This window comes from Panthera pardus, unplaced genomic scaffold, assembly GCF_024362965.1.
Source record: "Panthera pardus isolate Hobbes unplaced genomic scaffold, ASM2436296v1 HiC_scaffold_10, whole genome shotgun sequence".
Lineage (NCBI taxonomy): Eukaryota > Metazoa > Chordata > Mammalia > Carnivora > Felidae > Panthera > Panthera pardus.
In genome coordinates, this window is record NW_026526655.1 from 18905846 (window position 1) to 18920942 (window position 15097).

At 44.2% G+C, this 15097-nt stretch overlaps 1 long non-coding RNA gene across 1 annotated transcript; it reads left to right on the top strand.

Moving 5' to 3' along the window:
• The first annotated feature begins 4400 nt into the window (after positions 1-4400).
• Positions 4401-11638, top strand: LOC128777693 (uncharacterized). The gene is made up of 2 exons (XR_008422990.1): positions 4401-4524; positions 9494-11638. It is a non-coding gene; the product is annotated as an uncharacterized LOC128777693 (long non-coding RNA).
• Positions 11639-15097: the final 3459 nt, after the last annotated feature.

Genomic DNA, 15097 nt, shown 5'->3' on the forward strand with positions numbered 1-15097 from the left:
TCTATGAAGCCTTTAATTATATCCTTTCATCTTTTTCCTGTTGTTGTTGTTTTTTCTTTCTTAATAGTTTGTTGGTCTTCTTTTCCTATTTTGGGAGATTAACCTTTCTCTGTTATATATACTACAAGTATTTTCTCCTGGTCATCTGTTCCCTATATCTTGGCTGTATTTAAGATATCTTTTGTTCATTTCTGTGTGGTCCAGTCTGGCAATTTTTCCTTTAATGACTTTTTGGTGTCAAATCTTGCTTGGGACTATCCCAAGATTGTTAGGGGGAAAAACTTTCATATACTTTACCTTATATTTAATAGCTTTGTTTTTTACATGCTGTATTTTTTTTTTCACAATTAGCAAGTCAATCCATCTGAAATTAATTTTTGTTTCCGGTTTGACCTGGGGTGTTAACATATCTAATTATCCCACTGTTATTAAATTAAATAACATCTAATTATTCCAACATCATTTATTAAATAATAGCTCAGGAATTTGCTGGGGGTGCCCCCATCTCCTATCTGGGGGGAGCAGCATCCTTTAAATTATAAGACTTAGCAGATTTATCTTCCATTTCACTCCAGAACATTCCTTTGGTGCCATGTAGCTTTCAGGAGCTGTCTCTGGATCATCCTCTGATATTACAATTACCACCTGCAGCTCAGAGGTACAGTTTACCCAAGATTACCCTCCATCCTCACTGGAGGCCAGGAGGATATGGGAAGGGACATACCCATTCATATCACGCCACTCTGCCTCTTTAGTGTTCCCAACACCATACAGCACATGTTTCCAAACTTTTTAGCAAAAAGTTTGGACATTTTCAGAGGGGAATCCCTACATAGGAGAATCCAACGTTCTCCTTCAAGTTGCCCGAAGGTAGGCAGCTGGTGCCCTAGACCTTCATGACCCCGTGCTTCAGATGCTTCTTCCACAGCTTTCTAACTGGGTTCTGCAGCTCTGGGTTTGTTCATTGTCCCTCTTGTATTCTCTTCTTCAAGTCTTGAAGTGGAGAAACTCTACTTTCCCTTCCTTGGGAAAACCCCACCTCTTCCCCAAGGAGCTTGGATTCTTTTCTTCAGAAAAGGTTCTGAGTCTTAGTTTGGTACTTTCATCCAACCCTGAGTTTTAGCCAATGGTCCCAGAGGCACAGGGTGGGTGGGCACCCAGCTCTTGGCCGATGATGAAGGAAGAACCTCCAGTTCCTATTTTATTCACAATATTCCCACCAGCGAACATGGCGCCAGGGTTGCTGACATGGTTCCTCTACCAGCTGACCTGTAAAAGTAAGCATCTCACTCTAGACAAATTACTTTTGTAATTTGTGCAGCCTAAACCGTATTGAAGCAAAAATATTTCCTTTTAAATTAAATAGAATGAGTGAGCATCAATTATTCTGCTGAAGAACAAAGCAACTGGTTTCTCTCCTGCCTTTCTTGGGGTCTGGGAGAACTACTGGCATCACAGAAGGTCTACACTAGCTCTTAATGACTGCACTCTCTGACACCTGGTGAAAAGCACTTGCCTTAAACTCAAGTCAACAATTGTCCTCCAAATGGGGCGCCTGGGTGTCTCAGTCGGTTGAGCATCCAGCTTCAGCTCAGGTCATGATCTCATGGTCTGTGGGTTCAAGCCCCACATCAGGCTCTGTGCTGACAGCTCAGAGCCTGGAACTCTCTTCGGATTCTGTGTTTCCCTCTCTCTCTGTCCCTCCCCCACTCATGCTCTGTATCTCTCTCTCTCTCTCTCTCTCTCTCTCTCTCTCTCTCTTTCTCTCTCTCTCAAAATAAATAAACATTAAAAAATTGTCCTCCGATTGGGGATGGGATGGCATGGTCAATTCTTCCACACAATGTATCCCCATAGGTTTGAAATATCACATACATTTTTTCTTCATTTCTAGTATGCATTTGAATCTATTTCTATTTCTCTGTTCTTCATCCCAGAGGCCAAAAGCCATAACAACTTTAGGTGAAACAGACCAGGCTGGGGATCAGAATAGGCAATGAGGGGGTGGGGGGTGTGCTGGGAATTGGGGCAACTACAGGATTCAGCCCCAGGGCAGCTACCACCCAGCTTCAGCCAAGTGTTGCCATGTGGGAATACAGGCCTGGTGTGGCTAGAACTCTTAGATTTTATTTTGTTTTTTATTTTTTATTTTTTTTTAATGTTTATTTTTGAGAGAGAGAGAGACAGAGAGACAGAGAGACAGAGTGTGAGCAGGGGAGGGGCACAGAGAGAGGAAGACACAGAATCTGAAGCAGGCTCCGGCCTCCCAGCTCTCAGCACAGAGCTCAACACAGAGCTGGAACTCATGAACCGTGAGCTCATGACCTGAGCCTAGTCAGACGCTTAACCAACTGAGCCACCCAAGCGCCCCTGGAACTCTTAGATTTTAGAAGAGAAGCCCCCAAAATCTGAATTTTTATATGAAAACCTCCTACAGCTTTAATAAACAGATTAATCAGTGCAAACAAAATCTGTGTGTGTGCTGGTTTTCACCCCCTGCTTTATGCCCCACTCTTCTCTCTGCCTGTTCCCATTTGAGCTAATGCAGTCCCATTTGAAATACTGCTTGTGATGGACTGAATCATCGACCCCCCAAATCCACGTGCTGAAGTCTTAACCCCCGGCACCTCAGAACGTGACTATATTTGGAGATAGGGCCTTTGAAGAGGTGATCGAGGTGAGACGAGGTTGAATGGCCCCTAAACTCACAGGACCTTATGGGGAGATTTGGACACAGACACACACACAGAGGAAACCAAGTGAAGACACCTGAGGAGGATGTCTACGAGCCAAAAAGAGAGAGGTCTTAGGAAAACACCAACCCCGCAGACACCTTGATCTCAGACTTCTGGCCTCCAGAACTGTGAGAAAATAAATGTCTGCTGGTCAAGCCACCCTGTCTGTGGTACTTTATAATAGCAGCCTGAGACAACTGATATACTGCCTCTTTTTAAAAAGTATTTATTTTTGAGAGAGAGAGAGAGAGGGAGAGAGGTAGAATGAGCGGGGGAGAGGCAGAGAGAGAGGGAGACACAGAATCTGAAGCAGGCTCCAGGCTCTGAGCTGTCAGCCTAACGCTGGGCTTGAACTTGCCAACTGTGAGATCCTGACCTGAGCTGAAGTCAGACGCTTAACCGACTCAGCCACCCAGGCATCCATAGACTGTCTCTTTTTATTTTATTCTTTTATTCTTTTTTATTTTTTTAAATTTACATCCAAATTAGTTAGCATATGGTGCAACACTGATTTCAGGAGTAGATTCCTTAAAGCCCCTTATCTATTTAGCCCATCCCTCCTCCCACAACCCTTCCAGTAACCCTCAGTTCTCCATATTTATGAGTCTCTTATGTTTTGTCCCCCTCCCTGTTTTTATATTATGAGTGAAGTCATATGAGTGAAGTCATATGATTTTTGTCTTTCTCTGACTGACTAATTTCACTTAGCATAATACCCTCCAGTTCCATCCACGTCGTTGCAAATGGCAAGATTGCATTCTTTTTGATTGCCAAGTAATATTCCATTGTATATATATACCACATCTTCTTTATCCATTCATCCATCGATGGATATTTCGGCTCTTTCCATACTTTGGCTATTGTCAACAGTGCTGCTATAAACATGGGGGTGCATGTGTCCCTTCGAAACAACATACCTGTATCCCTTGGATAAATGCCTAGTAGTGCAATTGCTGGGTCGTAGGGTAGTTCTATTTTTAGTTTTTTGAGGAACCTCCCTAGTGTTTTCCAGAGTGGCTGAACCATCTTGCATTCCCACATACTGCCTCTTTTTAAAAAGACTACTGACATGGGACACCTGGGTGGCTCAGTTGGTTAAGTGTCCGACTCTTGGTTTTGACCCAGGTCAGGATCTCACCATTTGTGAGTTCAAGTCTCACATTGGGCTCTGTGCTGACACTGCGAGGCCTACTTGGGATTCTCTCTCTCTCTCTCTCTCTCTCAAAATAAATAAATAAACTTAAAAAAGAAAAAAAAAAACCTGCCTACTCACAGCTGTTTATTTGAATACCACAGTCTCCTTGAATAGTTAGAGGTCCTTATTCTCCTTCTCCAGGGAAGAAAAACTAAAGTTCAGGGGCACCTGGGTGGCTCAGTCCATTGAAAGTCAGGCTTCAGCTTAGGTCATGATCTCATGGTTTGTGAGTTCGAGCCCCATGTCTGGCTCTGTGCTGACAGCTCAGAACCTGGAGCCTGCTTCTGATCCTGTGTCTCCCTCTTTCTCTGCCCCTCCCCTGCTCGCACTCTTCCTCTCTCTCTCAAAGTAAATAAGTAAACATTAAAAAAAAAAAAAAAGGAAAACTAAAGTTCAGAGAGGTAAAGAAAGGTCAGTGGCAGAACTGGACTTTGAACCCAGGAATTGGGCACTGAGTTCAATGTTCTTTCCACTAGACGTGAGGGGAGAGAGGAAGGACGAAGTTGTATGAACATTTCTACTGCAGAAATGGGAGGTGGAGAGGAGCTCACTATTATCCTGATAACCAGAGGCTGGGTGATGGCCCATAGGAAGGTAGGACCCCTTGCCTGGCCCCACATAATTATCTGCCTGGAGCAAACAGTGTCCTCCAGTCCTTGTGACTCGAGCCTTTGTGGGGGGAGAAGCTCACCATTATCCCAACCGGCGCTGCCTCCTGAGGTCTCTAGAAATTGCCCCAAGGATATGTGCTGGCCTTCTGAGGCTGACATGCTCTTATTTGGAATTCCATTTTGTATCAGAAAGTTATCTTGCGCAAATTTAGGGATGCTTGCTGCTGTGTAATACAGAATTTGTCTGGTATTTGTCCCCGGGTCCCGAGCTGGAACCCCCAAGCTGTTGGAATTACATGAGGGATAGGAGTGTGGCAGCAGATCCCTAGATAGTTTCAGGATGGGGGGTAGTCATGCCAGAGAGCTTGCCCATATGTTAGATCCTGCCTATGTAACGAAACGCCAATAAAAACCCCAGATGCCAAAACCCAGCTGAGTTTCCTGGTTGTCAAATGCAGGAATATTCTAGAACGGTGACACCTCCTGATTCCAAGAAGAGAGGACATGGAAGCTCCATTGCTCAAGATCCTCCTATTGGTCTCTTCTTTTGTCTGGTCCTCTTTCAGATGCTTTTTAATAAAACTGTAATTTTAAGGATAGAACTTTCCCAAGTTCTGTAAGTCATCCTTGTGAATTATCAAGCCTCATAGGGGTGTGGGAATCCCTGAAACTGCAGCCAGTTGGTCAAAAGCATAGGTGGCTTGGGGACCCCCCAATTGCAGGTGGCATCTGAAGTGAGGGCAGTCTTGTTGGGGACTGTTCCCTTAACCTGTAAAGGCAACACTAACTCCCGCTAGTTTGTGTCAGAATTGCAGGTGCAATACTGTGGTTGGGTCTAATTTTAGGGAATTACATTGTGCCCAATACATGTGAGGATTCCAACCTGGTCTTCAGTTGCTATTGGCTCATACTGAAATGCCCTCATTTCTGCCTGACTGCACACTCCAACCCTATTCGTGACCAAAGGGTCTCGCCCTCCCCCCGCCCCCCACCCATCACCGCACACACACAACTCTCTCCTGCCTCTGCATCCTTCATGGGCTCCTGGAAGCATCTGACTCTTCCTGAACTCAGGGCACGAATTTTGAGGTCATCTCAGGCCCATCTGCCTACATATCTCAGATGTCCTCATATTGGGCATGAGGGAATCTCTGGGACTTCCCTTCTGGAAGCTGGTACAGGTCTTTTCTGATCTCTGATTCTCAAAATCATTGGCAGAGGAGAAGTACAGGACACAGAGACACACATTAGCCTAGAAGAAGGAGGAAGAAGAGAGGAAGAAGGGAAAGGGAGGAGGGAGAATTAACATTTGAGGGCTTATTCTGTGCCAAGCACTCTTCTGAGACTTTCCTAATATTAATTCATTTGATTCCTGCATCAACACTGAGGTTTATATTATTCTCCTAGTATTTGAGAAAGCAGAGGGGTGAGATTAAAAATAATTAGCCCAAGTCACACAGCTAGTAAAAATCAGAGTCCGGAATTCCAAAGCTGGGAGCCACAGTGATTGTGAATGCTTGTCGTGAGCACACTGTGAAGTTGTGTCTTTCCACAGGCCCATTTCACTCAGTCATAAAGCAGGGTTAGCGTCACTATAAAGCAGATTCGGCATTCCAAACACAATGACATTTCACATGTTTAACGTGGCTTCCTAGAAGTCACACAGAGCAGGGCACCTCCTACAAGTCACACAACAAACAAGATCGAACAGGGGTAGGAAGTGAACGAACCAAAAGTGAAGGCAGTCTGATCCCCAGCTGGGATAAGGCCTCAGTCCGCTCCTGGTCAGCTCCTGGCACTAGTAAGTGCTTATGCTGTTCAAGCAGTGAAGGGTCTCTGTTCTGTTGGGGATCCACCGGCCAAAGCCTTCAGTGGCAGCTGCCTTTTTGAAGTGGTCAGACACAGAGGGGTCAGTGTCCAGATTCTGATAGTTTGCTTCAAACATCCTCCCTTACTAAAGGGATTTCATCTGTCTCGGGCCTTTGCAGACCTCGTCTGTTCCTGCTGGTTGTCAGTTCTGAGTGTGGCATCCCCCCGGTGCTGGTCTTTGCTGTGATGCTCTTAGCTGCTTGCATCATTGCTTGACACAGGCCACTGTTTGACATGAGTGACTCCATCTTGCTCTCTGCAATGCTCTCGACTGACTTCCTTTTGCTAAACCTCCTCATCATTGTCTCCCCATCTGCCACCTAAGGTACATCTTAGGCTCTTCAGAGCAGGAAATTCCGGCTGGCGGTCAGTAAGCAAATACGTTTTTCGTAAATATTTCATCATATGTCTGACCTTGAAATTTCGCAAACAAATAAATGATGATTTTCTTCTCTGCTGTGTGGGTCTTTCCCTGAAAAGAATGAGATAAAACACGCCAGCCACTGCTTCCTTGATGGGAGAGGGCCCCTCGATGAAAAGGGAGTGACCAGGAGTGCTGCTGTTCTCCGACACATGAATGCGGCTCCCTATCCTGACACAAAAGAACTTATTGAAACAAGAGGCAGCCAGATATAGTGAAAAGAGCAAGGGTGGTATTAAAATGCTCACGATGTTTCGTTAAGAAACAACAAGTCACAAAACCATTTCAACAATTCATCTGTCTCTCTCTCTCTCTCTCTCTCACAAACACACACAATTGGAAAGATGCATACCAAAATTAATAATGGTGGTGAATTACGTGTGACTTTCATTCTTTATACTTTTTCTGTATGTTGTCTTAACTTTTTAAATCAATTTCTTGATAATTATAAACATAATTATAATATAATACATATAATACAACTCCAGAAATTAATTTCTTTATAATTTCTTTACAATTATGTTACTTACTAGCTATGAGACTTTGAGCAAATTATATATAACCCCTTGAGTAAGCCTCAGTTCTCCACAATTAAATAAGAATAAAACCTACCCGGGGTGCCGGGGTGGTTCGGTCGGTTAGGTGTCCAACTCTTGAGTCCAGCTCAGGTCATGATCCCACAGTTCGTGAGTTCAACCCTGGCATCATGCTCCTCGCTGATGATGCAGAGCCTGCTTGGGATTCTCTCTCTCTCTCTCTCTCTCTCTCTCTGCCCTTCCCCTGCTCGCACTCTCTCTCTCTCTCAAAAAAAATTTTTTTCTAAAATTCTTTAATAAAAAGAATAAAACATACCTAATTTACAGGGCTGTTGTAAGAATGCAAGATAATATAAGTCAAGTTCATCACTCAATTATCATTATTATAATATAGCAGAGTGTCCTGTTTAATCTCTAACCAAAGCTTCGTTTACTTCTTTTAACAAATGGAGAGAAAGTATTGATTCAGGAGGCCTGGGATAGGGCTTGAATTCTCCATTTCTAACAAGCTCCTGGCCCACAGACCACATTTTGAGTAGCAGGTCGAGAGGGATGAAGACATTGAGGAAGAAGAATGTGTAGCTGATCACTACAGGTATTTTTATACTGGGAGCATTTGGAAATTCTGGAAACAGGCAGGATGTTGAAAGTCCAGGCTTTCATTTCAAGAAGAACCACTCATGGGGGAGAGAAACTAGAAAAAAAATGTTGGCAGAACTCATGGGAGATTTCCAGCACACAGCATTACTCTCTCAGGACATTTGTCAAAGCCTAGGGCTGCAAAGTGAGAGACTGAAAATCTAAGAAGGAAAGCCTCCAGAAAGCCAAGTGTTGCTCTCAGGAGTCTTGCAATATATAGTAGAATTAAAATGTAACTTTAAATAAGGGGTTCTGCTCACGCAATTCCAACGTGTCTGTTGGGGTGGAGAGGCCACACCACCAAGTGATGCTTGGACACCAGCTGGGTGTCCTACAATTCAACTCAGTTCTGACACTGTTCACATCCACATCAGATTCCACAGGTTATGTGCCCAGTCCCACAAGAGTGCCCCCCACCCCTACAGATGCCAATTGCAAGCCCAGGTTGTTACCTGTGCTTCTGACCACCCAGCTACAGATTGGAGGTTCCCATGACTGGTCTTCAGATGCCAGTCACAAGTGCAGGCTGTTATCTGTACTTCTGACCGATTAGCTATAATGCAGACGGTCCTAGGTTTTGGGCTTTAATTTGCTAGAGAAGTTCACAAAACTCAGGAAACCCAATTACTCACTGAATTATTAGTTTATTAAAAATAATTTAAAAAAGGGGCGCCTGGGTGGCTGTCGGTTGAGCGTCCGACTTCGGCTCAGGTCATGATCTCACAGTTTGTGGGTTCAAGCCCTGCATCGGGCTCTGTGCTGACAGCTCAGAGCCTAGAGCCCGCTTCGGATTCTGTGTCTCCCCCTCTCTTTGCCCCTCCCCGCTCATGCTCTGTCTCTCTCCGTCTCAAAAATAAATAGAAACATTTAAAAAAAATTTTTTAAAAAGAAAGAAAAAAGAAAAAAAACAATTACAATAATATACCGTAATAAAAAAAGAAAAAATAATAATTTAAAAGAAGATAAATCAACAGCCAGATGAAGAGAAACATAGGGCAATACCCAGAACAAAAGCACTTCTGTCCCCAGAAGTTTGGAGTTTGGGCCCAGCACCGTGACATGTGGAAGCGTTCTGGCTCCCCAAACTGGAAGCTTTCCAAACCCTATCCTTTGGGTTTTTTATCGGAGGCTTCATTACAGAGGCATGTTGATTAGATCATTAGCTGTTGGTGATTGATCCAACCTCCAGTCCCTTTCCCCTCCCTGGAAATCAGGGGGAGGGACTGAAAGTTCCATCCCTCTGCTCACTGTTGGTTCCCCTGGCAACCAGCCCACATTCTTAGGTGCTTTCCAAAAGTCACCTTATTGGGGCACCTGGGTGGCTCAGTCAGTTAAGCATCTGACTTTGGCTCAGGTCATGATCTCACTGTTCACGAGTTTGAGCCCTGCATGGGGCTCTGTGCTGACAGCTTAGAGCCTGGAGCCTGCTTCAGATTCTGTGTCTCTCTCCCTCTCTGCTCCTCCCCCATTCATTCTGTCTCTTTCAGGAAATTCCAAGGGTCTTGAAAGCTGTGAGCCACGAACCACGGATGAAGATCAAATTTATATGAGAAATATATTTTGGCCATCTGCATGACTGGCTATACGTAATATTCTAAATCACAACAATAATGCAAAAAGAAGGAAGGAGTGAATGGAGCTAACGTGTTCTAATTATGCATTAAAACCAATAATTTGTATTAGACTTCTGCTATGGCTGCATAACAAACTGTCCAAAGAATTAGCAACTTAAAACAACCTTCACTGCATTATGCGTACAGATTCTGTGAGCCAGGAATCTGGAGCAGGCACAGTGGGAATGACTTGTTTCTGCTCATCTATGATGTCCGAAACCTCAGTCTGAAAGATTCAAAGGCCGAGGGACTGGAAGAATCTGGAAGTGCCTGATGGCTCAGAGACAAGCACTGTTGTCCAGAGCGTCCTCACATGGCTTTTCTGTGTGGCTTGGCTTCTGCAAAGTACAGCAGCTTCGAGGGAGTAGGATTTACTACGTGACAGCTCAGCGCTGCAAGCATGAATGTTCCAAAGAAGAAGGCAGAAGCTGCGTCATCTTTTATTACCCAGCTTCAAAAGGGACACAGCATCCCTTCTGCCATACTCTTCAGCCAGAGCAGTAACATGCTCTCCTAGATCCAAGAGGCGGGAAATCAGACCCTGATTCCTAACAGAAGAATGGTGAGACCAGTTGTAGATTACACGTGTTTTCAGAGATATTGTTGCAGTAGCTTTGGAAAAAACAGCCTCCCACACTAGCCATCTGTTTGGGGTGATGAAATATTTGGAGTAGGCAGTGATAATGGTTGTGTAACAATGCGCGTGTAATTAATGCTACTGGGTTGTACATTTAAAATGGCTAAAATGGCAAATTTTATGTTACATATATTTTACCACCATAAAAAATTAGAGAGGGAGGAAGAGAAGGAGAGAAAGAAGGAAAGGAAAAAGAGACAGATAGCAGGAGACCCAGACCAGCCCAGGGCTGAAATAGGTAGGAGTTACGTGGGAAATTAGGCATGGCATTCCAGAGAGGAAAGCTGGATTCTGTGTCCATGCCCCTAGCTGTGCATATAATTTGTACCCTGCCCCCTCCAAGATTCCTCAATCTAGAAGCTTGTTAGAGGGTTTGTAGAGAGTTTGAAGGATAGTAGAAGGTTTGGCTGGACCCATGACGAAGTGTACTCACTAGAGTAAATGAGAGGTTAAGAATAAAACCAAAGGGGACGACTGGGTGGCTCAGTCAGTTAAGTGTCTGACTCTTGATTTTGGCTCAGGTCATGATCTCACCGTTCATGAGTTCAAGACTCGCATCAGGCTCAGCGCTGACAGTATGGAGCCTGCTTGGGATTCTCTTTCCCTCTCTCTTGCCTCTTCTCTCTCTTTCTCTCTCTCAGTAAACAAAGTTAAAAAAAAAAAAAAAAGAAGAAGAAGAAGAAAACCAAAGGATCAACTTCCATTTTCAAACCCACAAACCCACAATTTTAACAAAAGGCTTATGGGACCAACCTTGGAAGACTAACTTACAATTCTAACAACATTACTGAGTTTCTCGGAACGAAGCTTCAGAGAATAGTGCCATTGAGCTGGGGAGCGAATGTCTTGGGTGGCAGAATCACCAGCATAGTCCCTGGAGAGGTGCGATGCCTGAATGATATTGTGTGGATGGATAATTGTATAACAAGGATGTGTAAGGGTTAAATTGTAGTGTAGGGCTAACGCTCAGCTTGAAAAATAACAACTTTGTTCTGACACTGAAGATCAAAAGATAACAGCCTTGCTTTTACTCTTGTAAATCATACTTCATACTCTTGTGAATCAGGCTTTACCAATGAAGGAAACAAAAGCTCAAAAAAAGAGCATCAGAGACAAGGTCAAGGAGGCCCACTGGTTGCAACTTAGTTGCAGAAAGTCTAAAATAATCACCTCATTTGATAACTGTTTCTGACTCATCTGGCAACTGTTTCTAACTCATCTGGGAACTGTTTCTCTGTTTTGTTCCCAGGTAATGATAAAACGATGTGATCGGCTTTAAAAACTCTGTACCCTGGCTGTTCGGAGCCACACTCTTATCAAGAGTGTTGGTCCGGATCGGTCAGCCTTGCCTCTCATTGTAATAAACTTTGTTGTGACTGTCACTGTTGCCTGCAGCATTCTGTTTCAGGAGTTGTGTGGATGCAACAGATGCAGTAATGCTACCAAACAATAGGTACAATTGTCTGTTCAAAATGAGGGGCTAAACAGTTTCCAGTATTGCTAGCACATGCTCTTTTTTTTTTTTTTTTTTTTTTTTGAGATTTGATGTCTGATCTTATTTATTTGTTACTCTTAGAAAACCTCATTTTTTTTAATGTTTATTTATTTTTGAGAGAGAGAGAGAGACAGAGCATGAGCAAGGCAGGAGGGGGAGGGGGAGGCAGGCAGAAAGAGAAGGAGACACAGAATCCAAAGCAGGCTTCAGGCTCTGAGCTGTCAGTACAGAGCCTGACATGGGACTTGAACTCGTGAACTGCGAGATCATGACCTGAGCCAAAGTCGGACACCCAACCAACTACGCCACCCAGGCATCCCAGAAAATCTCTTTTTTTTTATTTTGTTTTTTATATTTTGAGAGAGAGAGAGCTGGGGAGAGGGGGAGAGGGAGAGAAAGAATCCCAAGCAGACTCCACACTCAGCATGGAGCCCAAGTGGGCCTAGATGCCATGACTCTGGGATCATGACATGAGCCGAAATCAAGAGTCAGATGCTCAACCGACTGAGCCACCAAGGCGCCCAGAAAATCTCATTGTTGCCTGGACTCAGAGGTAGAAGCTCTCAGAAAGGGCAGCCTCTGTCTCTTGGCAACCTGTTCCTGGCGCTTTCCTTTGACCTCCTTCATTCTCTTGGCCAAAAGTTTAGTGTCTTCTTGCAGCCTCTTCCTTATTTTTCTTAGAACTCTGTGTCTTCTGAGCAATACGCCGACATTTGCCTTGGAGGTTACGTGGAGTAACAAGACGCTGAATCTTGGGCGCCTTGGTTCTAGGTTTCTTACCTTCTTTGTTTAAGAGCCCCATCACAACACACTGGCGGACATCATCTTCTTTAAAGAGACTGAGAAGTTTGCGGATTCTCCTAGCTCTTTTGGGCCCCAGGCAACAAGGCACAGGAGCATCCGTGAGTCCAGGAATATCCTTCTCCCCATTTTTCACGATGACCAAGTTGAGAACACTGAGGTTGGTATCCACAGCGTAGCCCTGAACAGATCTGCACTTTCTTTCTCCAGTCCTCCTAGGTCTGTAGCAGGAATGTCCCTTACTCAGCAGCAGGCGGATGCGGCCATGGGTCAAGACACCATGCTTCATGGGGAAGTCTTGTTTGTCATTGCCACCACAGCTGCGGACTACATAACACTTCCATTCCTCACCCGGAGCATCAGCATCGACTTCTGTGGCCGTACACTTCTCGTAAGAGGTATAAAGTTTCCGGTCATCATCCACGTCAATGAGTCTCTGGCAGCCAGCAGCTTGGAAGGACGTGTTCAGTTTCATCCTAAAGCTGCTTACCACCTCCAAGGCACTACGAAAAAGAGTTTTGTCATCACATGTTCTAAGCACTGATGGGGACATTAGATTTTATAGTTTTACCCGGAGAGTTGGATTCACCTGCTGCTAAATGGGACACGAGCAAGACAGAGGAGAAAATATAGAAATGGAATGTGTAGGGGCCCAGGGCAGGCTGCCCCAAGATGGGCCACTTTGGCATGAAGATGATTTCAAGCTGAGGGCAATTAAAGCCCTGTGGGCTCAATAAAAGTTTTGCCCCTCCCTTAACTACTTAGAAGAATTTAAATTGGGGATCTTTCCCAAAACAATGGTTATTACCAGATAAATTCTATCTGAGTGACCCATCTGTATGGCAGGGAAAACAGCTACCAAACACCTGCTCTTGTTATCACCCTGTGATGTGCATTCCTTCCCTCTGAAGTCCCAGATCCCTGTCCGCTTCTCCTTAGTTCAGGATGACATATATCCCTCATTTTGCCTGACGTCAGAATTTCCATGTTTGTTTGGATTTCTTGTACATATACTCTTAAATTTTATTTTCTCTGTTAATTTGTCTCATGTCAATTTTTTTTCTTTTTTTAAAATGTTTATTTATTTTTGAGAGACAGTGAGAGACAGAGAGACAGAGCATGAGCAGGGGAGGGGCAGAGAAAGAGAGAGGGAAACACAGAATCGGAAGCAGGCTCCAGGCTCTGAGCTGTCAGCACAGAGCCCGACACAGGGCTTAAACTCACGAACCGTGAGATCATGACCTGAGCCAAAGTTGGATGCTTAACTGACTGAGCCACCCCGGCGCTCCTCAATTTTTTCTTAGTCCAGCTAGAAGGACCTTGAAGGGGGCGGGATATTCTGACCCCTCGATACATTTATTGATACACCTCATTTTACTTCTGTGATGTTCTCACCCATGTCTTCCTTTGCACTTGTTTAACTGGGGAGTCGGATGCTGAAATCTGGACAAAGTAAAAATCTCTATTCAACTTTACAAAATATTTATTGAGGGGCCAGATGGAAAGACAACCGTCTCCAAAGATGGGAAATAAATTATTTCAACCATGTGGATTTTAAATTCTGTTAGGCCTGAGTGGCTCAGTCGGTTAAGCGTCCGACTTTCGCTCAGGTCATGATCTTACGGTTTATGGGTTCAAGCCCTGCATCAGGCTCTGTGCTGAAAGCTCAGGGCCTGGAGCCTGTTTAGGATTCTGTGTTTTTCTCTCTATCCCTCCTCCGCTCACACTCTCTGTCTCTCTCAAAATAAAGAAATAAACATTAAAAAAATATTTTTTAAAGATTTAAATTGTTAGGTGGGATTAGAACAGACTTTAGTCTGGGACTAATTTTTCCCCATTATTGAGGCTATATACCTCTGAATGTTCAATCTGATGTCCCGTGAATTATTGGGGGAACCAATCTATTTGGGGGGGGGCATAATCTATTCCTGTCCCTATATGAGTTCTGAGGACTGTTCTCTTAGGTGGGTTTCCCCTCAGGTGTGGGTGGTGTTTTCTCAAGCATGCGCTGGTCAGAATTCAGCTGAAGACAGAAAAGTTTCCTCTGTACATCTCCTGAACACTTTCCCTGTCCCTTCTCTGGGTGTAGCTCTCTTCTTTGAGAATCTGCCTATGAATTCCTGGTCTTCCCAATTCCTAGTTCCCCTTCTTCAACTCAGGGGCTCTAAGAAGCTCCCCCTGGCCTCCAACTCCCTGAGCTTTGGCCTAGAAACTCTCTCCAGGCAGTAAGCTGGGGCAATCACAAGGTCACATGCTTTGTTTCCCATCTCTCAGGTTTGCTGCCTGTTGTCCAGGGTCCGAAACTCATTGTTTCATATTTTGTCCAATTTTTTTAGCTGTTTCCTAGGAGAAGTATAAATCCAATCCCTTTTACTTCATCTTGTCTCGAAACAATCATGTAGATTTTAAATTAGAAAATGTTATTGCTGTCTCTCTTAAAAACTGTTCATGACTCCAAACATATGTTTTCTTTCATACTGAGGAGTTGGTTTACCATCTGCAATATTAGGGGAGGGTTTTTGTCAAGAAAGGTGACAGATGGCAG